A 10729-nucleotide genomic window follows, 5' to 3' on the forward strand; every position below is an offset into this window, starting at 1 on the left:
TAACACTTTCGAGCACAAAAACATTGAACATTATGCGCGACCAAAAAGTCGCCACTTAACATTTTCAAATCTAAGAAAATATGTGATTTCACATTGATTAAAAAAATAGCAAAATAAAAATAATAAATACATTTTTACCTAACTATATACATACAATACACATTTTTTTTTTTGATATTTTTTACCGCAATAAGTCAGTTCCCTATTTATAAGTTATAACAATTCTTATTTCTTATTACATATCATGTGTACCTACCATATAATATTATATCAAATCTTTTTCTAATTCTTTTTTTCTATGAACAAATTATCAACCATAGTCAGTCGCCACCGAATATGTCTACAGACTTCATGCTTGCGAACACTATGTTATACAAATTTGTAAATTTAAGAATACTAAGGTAGAAGTAATTATTCAGCTTATTATTATATGATATTCTTTAGGCTAGAGAAAGTGAAGAGAAGAAATATTATATGTATAAATTGAAATAAAAATTAAAAGTAGAAATATAAAAGCAAAGTAAATTTCCTTACCAAATCAAACATTTAAATTTTTTTTTAATCAAACTCCAAAAAATATTATATTTTTGTCAGCTGTTAAGGTTGTTATTATGAAAATCTATAGTGTTTGCAATGGCATTATTCATGAATTAAAACATAAAAAAGCAGGTAAGTTTATGTCACCCTGATGCACTTTTCAGGAGGAGAGAAAATAACAAAACTCTCAAATTTCAACTGATAAATAAGGGGTTAATGTAATTTCAACACATAAATATATATATGCTATTACTTATAATATTAATATTTTTATGGTGTATATAATTATATATATTTATGTGTAATTATTAATTAAAATACATTTTAACAAGTACAGGTTCTATTCAAAAAATAGAAAAAATTTAGTCAAAAGTATAATTCATTATCGGTAAATAAAACTGCAAATTTCTTCGGTTCATTCCAAAAATATTGAATGAAACTACTTTTTTTCAATTTCATTTTTTCAAGACGAACGCTCGTCATATACAAATAGCTATTTCATGTCCTAAAAATTAAAAATTGTATTTCATGTTGTTAATATCATGATATATGATATGTAAGCTAATAATTATAAAATTTAGAGTCCGTATAATTTTTCTAGGGGGAAAGTGCCTCCTCCCCAATAGGCGTCCATGACTGTAATTTTAATTCAATGATATAATATCATATGTATACCAAAAATATTATATAATTATTATTTAAAAAAAAAAATGTAGGTACCTATTAAATAAATTCCAAATTAATCAAATTAAATTCATTATTTACCTGACTTACGAGTACACAGTCATTCACAGTAGGTATATACAATGTGCTATAAAATATTAATATACGTAAGTCATTTTAAGTTTTAACATCATTACCCAATACCTAACTATTACAATTAGAATATAAAGTATACTCAAGTACTCACGGATAATTACAACAATATACCTAACTAAAATTGTTATTCTTGGTTATTTAATATGTGCAACTTCATCCAAATTTTAACTTAAAATAACTATAAAACTGCGTTTATTTAGTTTTTAGATTTTTTTTGTTGCAGAATTATCGGCTTACGTGAAACATTGTTTTAAATTTTCAATTCTTAGCTATGATTATGAAAGTTAAACGTTTTATAAATTTAAAAAACCGAACAAGGTTAGGTAAACATTTCAGTATCTTTTCTGGGAGAAAAGTGAATCTAGTTAGGACTTTGAAATGTCAAATTAAAAATAGGTTGCTAGTATAGTTTTCAAAAGCGTCAATTTTCACCGGATGTTTATACTAGCATTAGCCAGGCCCTATTATTTGTAAAATGTCGGACTGCACACAGAAAAAGGAATGTATTACACACACACATATATATATATATAATAATGTAACGCAATGCATTTCAATAAAACAACAAAATACTTATCTTTTAATAAAAATCATAAAAATTAAATAGGATATATAATAAAAAAAACTTAACTTAACCAGTTAAAACGAAACTTTATTGGTATACAATGACGGTTCAACACCCTTTAATTTGGCTTCAGGGGAGACACCTTCATACCATTCCTGTTGTTTACCCAGTGGATGAACTTTTGAATGCCTTTTTTTTACTATTTAACCATTTTAATACTGCAGATTGTAGATCGAATTCAGCTACAACAGGCATATTTATTTTTATATACAATGAATTTTTGATAGTTTCTGGAGATAAAGAAGATTTCTTATAAGACATTTTAGATTCTGAACGAAGTGATGAATGTATTGATTTTACAATGATGTGTGTGTTTTTTTTTGTGTCTGTGTACGTAAAGTTTTCGACTTTTTTGAGTTATTTATAGACCACTGAAATTTTCGATTTTTTGAGAATTTTTTTTTGAAATGTCAGTAAAATATGTTGGATGACCAAAAAAACTTGAGAATTTAATAGAAGGTTCCTTATGAGTTGTTCTTATCGTAGCTAAAAAAAATTAAGAATCGTAAGTCACAATTTTTTTTAATAAGCGTTTACAGTTCAAAATATTACGAAATCTGTCGAAAACGCGAAAATTTGCAAGTAATTTTGAAGTTGAAAAATCATAAATTTTTTTGCGTTTATAACTAAGGATTAAAAATACAACACTAAGTTTTCCATAAGTTTTCCTTCAAGTAGCTATAGAGAAAACTCGAAGCATCATTATAGGAAAAATTTTAAGTGCGTTTGAATTTTAAATTTTTACGAAATAGCGTAACGATAACGATTTATCCTCAAACGAATTTAAATATTTGTTATTATTCAAAAAGTATAAGTTGCAGATACTTGAAAATTTTATCAGTCATTTAGATTGGCATTTTCTTTACATGATTTAATTTTCAAAATATTTTGACTTTTTTTGAGATGTTTATAGACGACTGAAATTTTCAATTTGTCTGAAAATTTTTTTTTGAAGTTAAGTGTCGATAAAATTTTTTTGGCCCTATCAAAATACTTGAAAATTTAATACAAAGTTCCTCATAAGTTATTCTTATAGTGATTAAAAAATTATAAATATACATAGGCACGATTTTTTTTTATTAGCATTTGAAGCTCAAATATTGACTTAATACGTAAAAATTACGGCAATTTTCAAATTATCTTAGATCGAAATTCATAAAAGTTTTTCTTTTTAATTCTAAGATTTGAGAATTTAATACAAGGCTCATAATACATTTTTACAATAGCAGTTGAAAAATAAAATAAATGTATAGCCACATTTTTTTTTTACACGCATTCAAATTTTAATTTTGACAACATACGTAAAAATCACGAAAATTCATTAATTATTTTATCCTAGAAATTCATAAAAAATTTTCCTTTTATACCTAAGATTTGAGAATTTAATACAAGGCTCATAATATAGTTTTGCAATAGCAGTTGAAAAATACAAGAAATGTATAGTCACATTTTTTTTTTACAAGCATTTAAATTTTAATTTTGACAATATAAGTAAAAATTACGAAAATTCGTAAATTATTTTATTCTAGAAATTCATAAAAAATTTTCCTTTTATAACTAAGATTTGAAAATTTAATACAAGGCTCCTAAAATATTTTTTACAATAGCAGTTGAAAAATACAAGAAATGTATAGTCACATTTTTTTTTTACAAGCATTTAAATTTTAATTTTGACAACATACGTAAAAATCACGAAAATTCACAAATTATTATATATAAGCTAGAAATTCATAAAAAATTTTCTTTTTAAATCTAAGATTTGAAAATTTAATACAAGATTCCTTATAAATTTGTCAATCTTAATCACAAAAAAAATGTCCACTGGAAATTCAAATTAAATTTTTATTAGCATTTGAATTTCAAATATTGACAAAAATTTGTCAAAACCATGAATATTTGCAAATTATTTTGTAGTTCAAAATTCATAATATTGTTTGTATTTATATCTAAGGTTATAAAATTTAACACCAAGTTTTCCACAAGTTTTGCTTCAAATAGCTATAGAGAAAATTTGAAGTGTCATTATAGAAAAAATGTTTTGAGCGTTTGAGTTTTAAATTTTTATGAAATCGCGTAATGATAACGATTTATCCTCAAACCAGGTGTTCGTATATACAAGGTATTATGAATTATGATAACTACATGATAACTACACTAATTGATTAACCATGCCATATGCAAAATGCGTCTTAATTGAAAAATAAAATATTTGTTTCAAAATAGAATATATGACAATATTTAAATATAATATATCCTAGACTGACAAATCATCTCCGTTCAGAATCGTTTTTCGTATACAATGATACCTATCATTGCATTCAAATTTAATCCCATCCATTACAGTAACCTACAGTACAGCAGAGTGACATCCACGACTTACCCGCTATTTTTTTTAAATATTATTAAATCAAGGCTTCCACATATCAGCCCGTTGTTGGTTAGTTCTCGACCTTTTTATGTTTGCGTACCGCCTGGCACCTACGAAGTATGAAAATGTTCATGTACCACTTGACCAAATAAACTTTTTTTTGCTTATTAAAATTGTAGGTATGCATTATTTTACTTTTACTGAATTCTATACGTGTATTATGCGATCGATTTAATTTTATTCATTAAGGGAGATTTTCTTAGCATACCATATAATATAAGCTTTATGCGTACTACAGGTCGAAATGGTGCTGGCGTAGACTATTAGTATATCTATTATTGTGTCCAGGATCGGCGCTAGGATCTGCGGGGCTCCGGGCAAAATAAATAACAGTCACATTACATATTATCCAAACTAACTAATCTCTGAACAGTATAAAATATAATTTAAGAACTGCGGGGCCTTGATTATAATTTTAAAATCGCGGGGCCCGGGGCTTTTTTTTATTATAACTGTATAAAAAAAACTAAAAAAGTTGAAAAATTAAAATATCACTAAACAGCTCAAAACAAATCTAAATATTTTGAAAATTTTATCAAATATAGAAAATATCTATATAAATATTCAGTGAAAAATTTAAGTATCTGCGGTCATTTGTTTTAGACTTTTAGAGTTACACCAAAATAAGAAAATCACTAAATGTTAAATCCAGTGGAAATCCAATGTTGTAAAAATTTAAATTTCAAATGCTCATAAAAATGTAGTTTGAATTTCCGGTAGATTTTTTATTTGTGATAAAAATTGACAAACTTGTAAGGAATCTTTTATTAAATTTACAAATCTCAGATTTAAAAAGAAAATTTTTATAAATTTCTAGCTCAAAATAATTGGTGGATTTTTGTGATTTTTGCATAATATGTTGTCAAAACTCAAACTTTGAATGCTTAAAAAAAAATTGTGACTATGCATTCCTTTTATTTTGCAACCACTATTGTAAAAATATGTAAGGAGCCTTGTATTAAATTCTCAAATCTAAGAATTAAAAACAAAAACTTTTATGAATTTCTATCTAAGATAATTTGAACATTGCCGTAATTTTTACGTATTTAGTCAAAATTTGAACTTTAAATGCTTATACAAAAAAATCGTGCCTACGTATTTTTAATATTTTTTAACTGCTATTGTCACAATGTGTTGGAAGCCTTGTATTAAATTTTCAAGCTTTTCTACCGAACAAATAAATTTTTATCGATATTTATAGAAAAAAAAAACTAAAAAAGTTGAAAAATTAAAATGTCAGTAAACAGCTCAAAACAAATCTAAATATTTTGAAAATTTTATCAAATATATAAAATGACTATATAAACATTCAGTCAAAATTTCAAGTATCTGCGGTCATTTGTTTTAGAGTTACACCAAAATAAGGAAATCGCTAAAAGTGAAAATCCAATGTTGTAAAAATTTAAATTTGAAATGCTCATAAAAATTTAATTTGAATTTCCGGTGGACTTTTTATTTGTGATAAAGATTTAAAAACTTGTAAGGAATCTTGTATTAAATTTTCAAATCTTAGATATAAAAGGAAAATTTTTTATGAATTTCTAGCTTAAAATAATTTGTGAATTTTTGTGATTTTTACGTATTTTTTCAAAATTCAAACTTTGAACGCTTATAAAAAAGAATTGTGACTATGAATTTATTTTATTTTTCAACAGCTATTGTAACAATATGTTAAGAGCCTTGTATTAAATTTTCAAGCTTTTCTGCCTAACAAATAAATTTTTATCGATATTAATTTAAAAAAAACTAATAATGATCGAAAATTTGAAATGCCTATGAATAGTTCAACTTAAATCGAAAATTTTTGAAAATTGCATGGTGGATAGAATATACTTATACAAACATTCGGTGAAAATTTCATGTATCTATGGTCATTTGTTTTAAAGTTACATCAAAAACCAAAATCGATTTTGTCGAAAAATGAGCGTGCATAAAATTTCCCGTTTTTCCCTTAATTTTTAGTTTGTTTTTCTCGATTATTTAGAAAAGTATTAAGAATTTTTCACTTTTGACCCCCAAGTACCAACTAGATTCACTTTTTGATCGAATAAGGTACTGAAGTCAAAAATCGAAGCACTTTTACTGCCCCAAAACGTGATGACAGACACAAAAAAAAAAAAAACACACACACACATCATGGTAAAATCAATACATTCATCGCTCCGCTCAGAATCTAAAAAGCGGGTAAGTGGATAACAGTCCACAGCTGTATTATTTAGATGTCAATAAAGTCACTGTAATGGATGGTATTAAGTTTGAATTTAACACGAAAAACGATTCCGAACGGAAACAGTTGGTCAGTCTAATCGTATATTTTATACTATATAAAATCAATGATTAAATTAATATAGTATAAAACCTAACCTTCGCCCCCCCACAACCCCCTTAAAATGTTTTATTTTATTCTAAATTTATCATTACAATCAGTACATAAATTCAACAAAACTATTTTAACACATATTGGATTTATTGGTAATTGGTTTATATCATGTATATACACCTATAAATATTAAATAGGGTATATAATTAGGTATTTACTGTCAATAAAATATGTATAATTTTCTTAAACAATAAATGACTACATTAAAAAAAAACAATTTCTTTATTCTATAAAATTTATATTTTATATAACAGCTGCCATTTAGATTTTTTTTATAATATAATACTATAAATACTAATATAATAAATATAATATATATATATATAGGGGAATACGGTGCAAAACCGATTAAAGAAATGAATGTATAATATATAATTCCTATATAATATATATATATATATATTATAGGTACAGATTTAAAATATTAGTTATTTTTTTTCATTCGCTGCAGTAATAGTAATCGGCGGCCTCTACATTCTGCGGCAGTACTGAATTTGTCTATTACTTCATCTTTATCTATAAAATATGATCTTTCACGTTCAAATTAGATAACATTAATTTATGCAAAAATTTAATAATTGTTATTTTTTCAGATGAGTGCGTTTAATCATTTTTTTCTAAATAATTCTTCAAAATTGGAAAAATTTTGTATGCAACAAAAAAATTGGTAATATGTTTTTGTATCATAGAAAAAAAATTTTTAAAAAATCCAATAACAATACAACATTTTATAATGTTAAGTTCAAAAAAATATTATTCAATTATTTAAAACGCCGTTTACCAACAATTGTCATATTACCGTTAATGAGTTTTTGTTCTAAGCCGACGATATATGATATGAAATTAAGTATTAACTATATTTACCATTTTTGATATTTTTTCTGGGGAATGGAGGTTTTCTTCAGATAAGCTTGCATTTGTTTTAGTATTTTTCTAATAAGCAGGTACAACAATTAGTACCAAAATAATAAAAAAATATTTACCAAAATAATTTTAATTTGCTCAATTATATAATACTACCTAATAATTAATATAAAAATTAAATTACAGGTCAAATATAAAGTTTATATTTGATCTGTAATTTAACAAATGATATTGTTGTATTTATAAAAATTTTAGTTTTAATATAATATTAATATAAATCAGTAATATATTTTAACAAAAAACTTTACCATTTTGAATCAATGTAGTGTTGAAACACTTAATTTTAAATCGACCGCGAGTAAGAAATAAATACAACTTACAAGTGTAAAAATTAAATTAATGTATAAAAGTATAAAACAAACAAATAATAATTTTAAACCACGAAGCTACTAGCTGCCACTGAGACTCGAGTCGACCGATCACAATAAATATACATATTGGTAAAATAATAGAAAATGATTGATAACAAAACTACAATAATACTATAAATAAATGTGGAAAGGATATAATAATATAATAATAATTCCAGTGCTTCAAAACAAAGTTAAACATTGGTTCTCAAAATATAAATTAGTTAATTTATTATTATATTGATATTTCAATTTTTTGAAAACTATATAATATGATATTGTGAGTTTTTGGAGTCGCAAAAAGATACTCTTGCGACCCTATGATATTTTCAGGGGTCGCAAATGCGACCCCGTGCGACCCCCAGTTTACGTCACTGTTTACAGGTAGTCAATTTTAGGATTGGATTCATAGCATGTAAATTCCACAGATACGTATTTTTGACCTAAAAGCACGTAAATTCCATATAAAAATCCAAATATATATCACTTTACAAAAGCTCTATTAGATATTCAATAATTATTATATTATTTATTTTATTATTGTGTAAAAAAAAATATAAGTATCTGAATATAATATATATATAAATTATAAATCTGTACATAAATTATGTAGGTATACGTATTACTTACGTAATATTAATAATTATATATTTGTATATGATTTTTTTTTTTAATTATTGTATTTAAATACAATAGATATATTATAATTAGGGCCCGGATTTAAATGTACTCAAAACCATACAAATATGCTCTAAAAAATAGCCAAAAATGTCCTTAAAAAATGCATTTTACCTCAAAAAAATGCCATTTATATTTATTTTTTACACAATTTGTTATTTTAATTTGTTATTTTTTATTAAAATATATTTATTACTTTATTGAAAAAAAAATTCACTTGATGCTGCTATGAAAAAACATATCGGTGAAGTTTACATTTTTTTTTTCAGGTATAATAAACGTACCGGTGGAATTTACATGAAAAAAGGTCGCAAACGGTGGAGTTTACATGCTCCCGATACGATATAAGAAGCTATGCATGACAGTTTGTTGTTTCCGTCCCACAAATGCGTAGGTAACATAACAAATTTACGCTCAGCAGATCGCGTCAACTCTGTTTGACTAATCATGATACTTGATATTAACTATTAAGTACATTTTCTTTATTTGTATGTGGGTTTTTTTTTCACTTAGTTCAATTTTTTGACAAGTTATAAAATATAAAATAAATTGAAAATACTCAACTTGCTTTAAAATTGAATTATCATAAAATAAATAATCTACCTACAAACACAGATAATGAAAATATTTTTATAATAAGTCAATTCACTATAATTTTTAAACTAACGGAACTAAATGTGATCTGTTCAACATAAATTAGCCATGTCACGCAATTGTAAGACGGAGACGATAAAATGGTTATATGGCGTCTTAATATTGTATAATAATTCTAATTAAACTATCGATTTTTTTTCAAAGTTTGTATTTTGCTAGTAATAATATAAGAATACAAAAAGAACTTTGATTGGAAAATTTTTTCAAAGATTAGGTGCACCGAAAAACACTGTCAAGTTCGATCTCTGTGACATTTCAAATTTACCGCTGCGTCTAATGATCGGACGTTCTCACCAGCGATGTTGGTAGCCTTGTCACGTTTGTTACTCTGGCTTTGGTAAAGACGCTGTTGTTGCCACCGCCTTTAACTTAAAATATCAGTGTAAGGCACGGACTAAAATATACAGGACTGGATACGAAATTAATATTATGGTTACAAAATATTATAGAACAGGGTGGAGTGTAGGGGGTATTTTTCCTTTAAGTATTACTAGCGCCGTCTTAGTGGATACTTATTGAACTAGATATTTGTTATAATGCTATTTAATTCGATAAGTTACACTAAGACGGCGCTAGTAATGCTAAATAATAAATATCACCTGAGCTCCACCTGTAATATAACATTTCGTGTAATTCCGTATATCTTAGTCTTAGAGAGAGGTATACTTATCTATGATGTGAACCGTATGTATAGAGAAGATAATAATATATTCTCTACATCGTGATTCGTGGCGTGAACTAACTTTACTATTATCACAGAACAATATAGAATAGACAGCACAGAACTCAGCATAGGCGCCCGCAGAAATTTTTCTAGGGGGGGGGGGGGGCAATGTTAGGATTTGAGGATAATTATTATAATTTTACTTTGTGTTTTAAAATAATAACCTTTTTTATTATACTCGTATACAATATATTATATTTTATACTTTAAATTTGTTGCATAGTATATAGTAATTTATCTTAAAACATTCAATTAAAAATAATATTTTGAAAAAGCCAGGGGGGCAAATGCCCCAGCTTGCCCTCCCCTGCGGTCGCCTATGGGTTGAAATATTGGAAATTGTACCGTATCCGTAATCTGGTAGAATGTTAGCAACGTGTATCCATCTTAGTTACGGAATTCTAAAAACGGAAACAACCAAACAACGCAATGGACAATAAGCATTACAAAACACTATATCAGTTCTGTCTCTTTTTGTGTGATAATAATGATATGATTTATTTAAGTGATAACGCATGCCACGCCCTTCTAGAGACCGTGTTCAAGGCCACAGTCACCAGATTTTGCCATTACACACAGTGTCTATACCCTGCTATTATAACTGTGTTGC

The sequence above is a fragment of the Diuraphis noxia genome, unplaced genomic scaffold (assembly GCF_037042655.1).
Source record: "Diuraphis noxia isolate RWA-SAM2 unplaced genomic scaffold, SU_Dnox_SAM2 contig0001, whole genome shotgun sequence".
NCBI classification, from domain to species: domain Eukaryota; kingdom Metazoa; phylum Arthropoda; class Insecta; order Hemiptera; family Aphididae; genus Diuraphis; species Diuraphis noxia.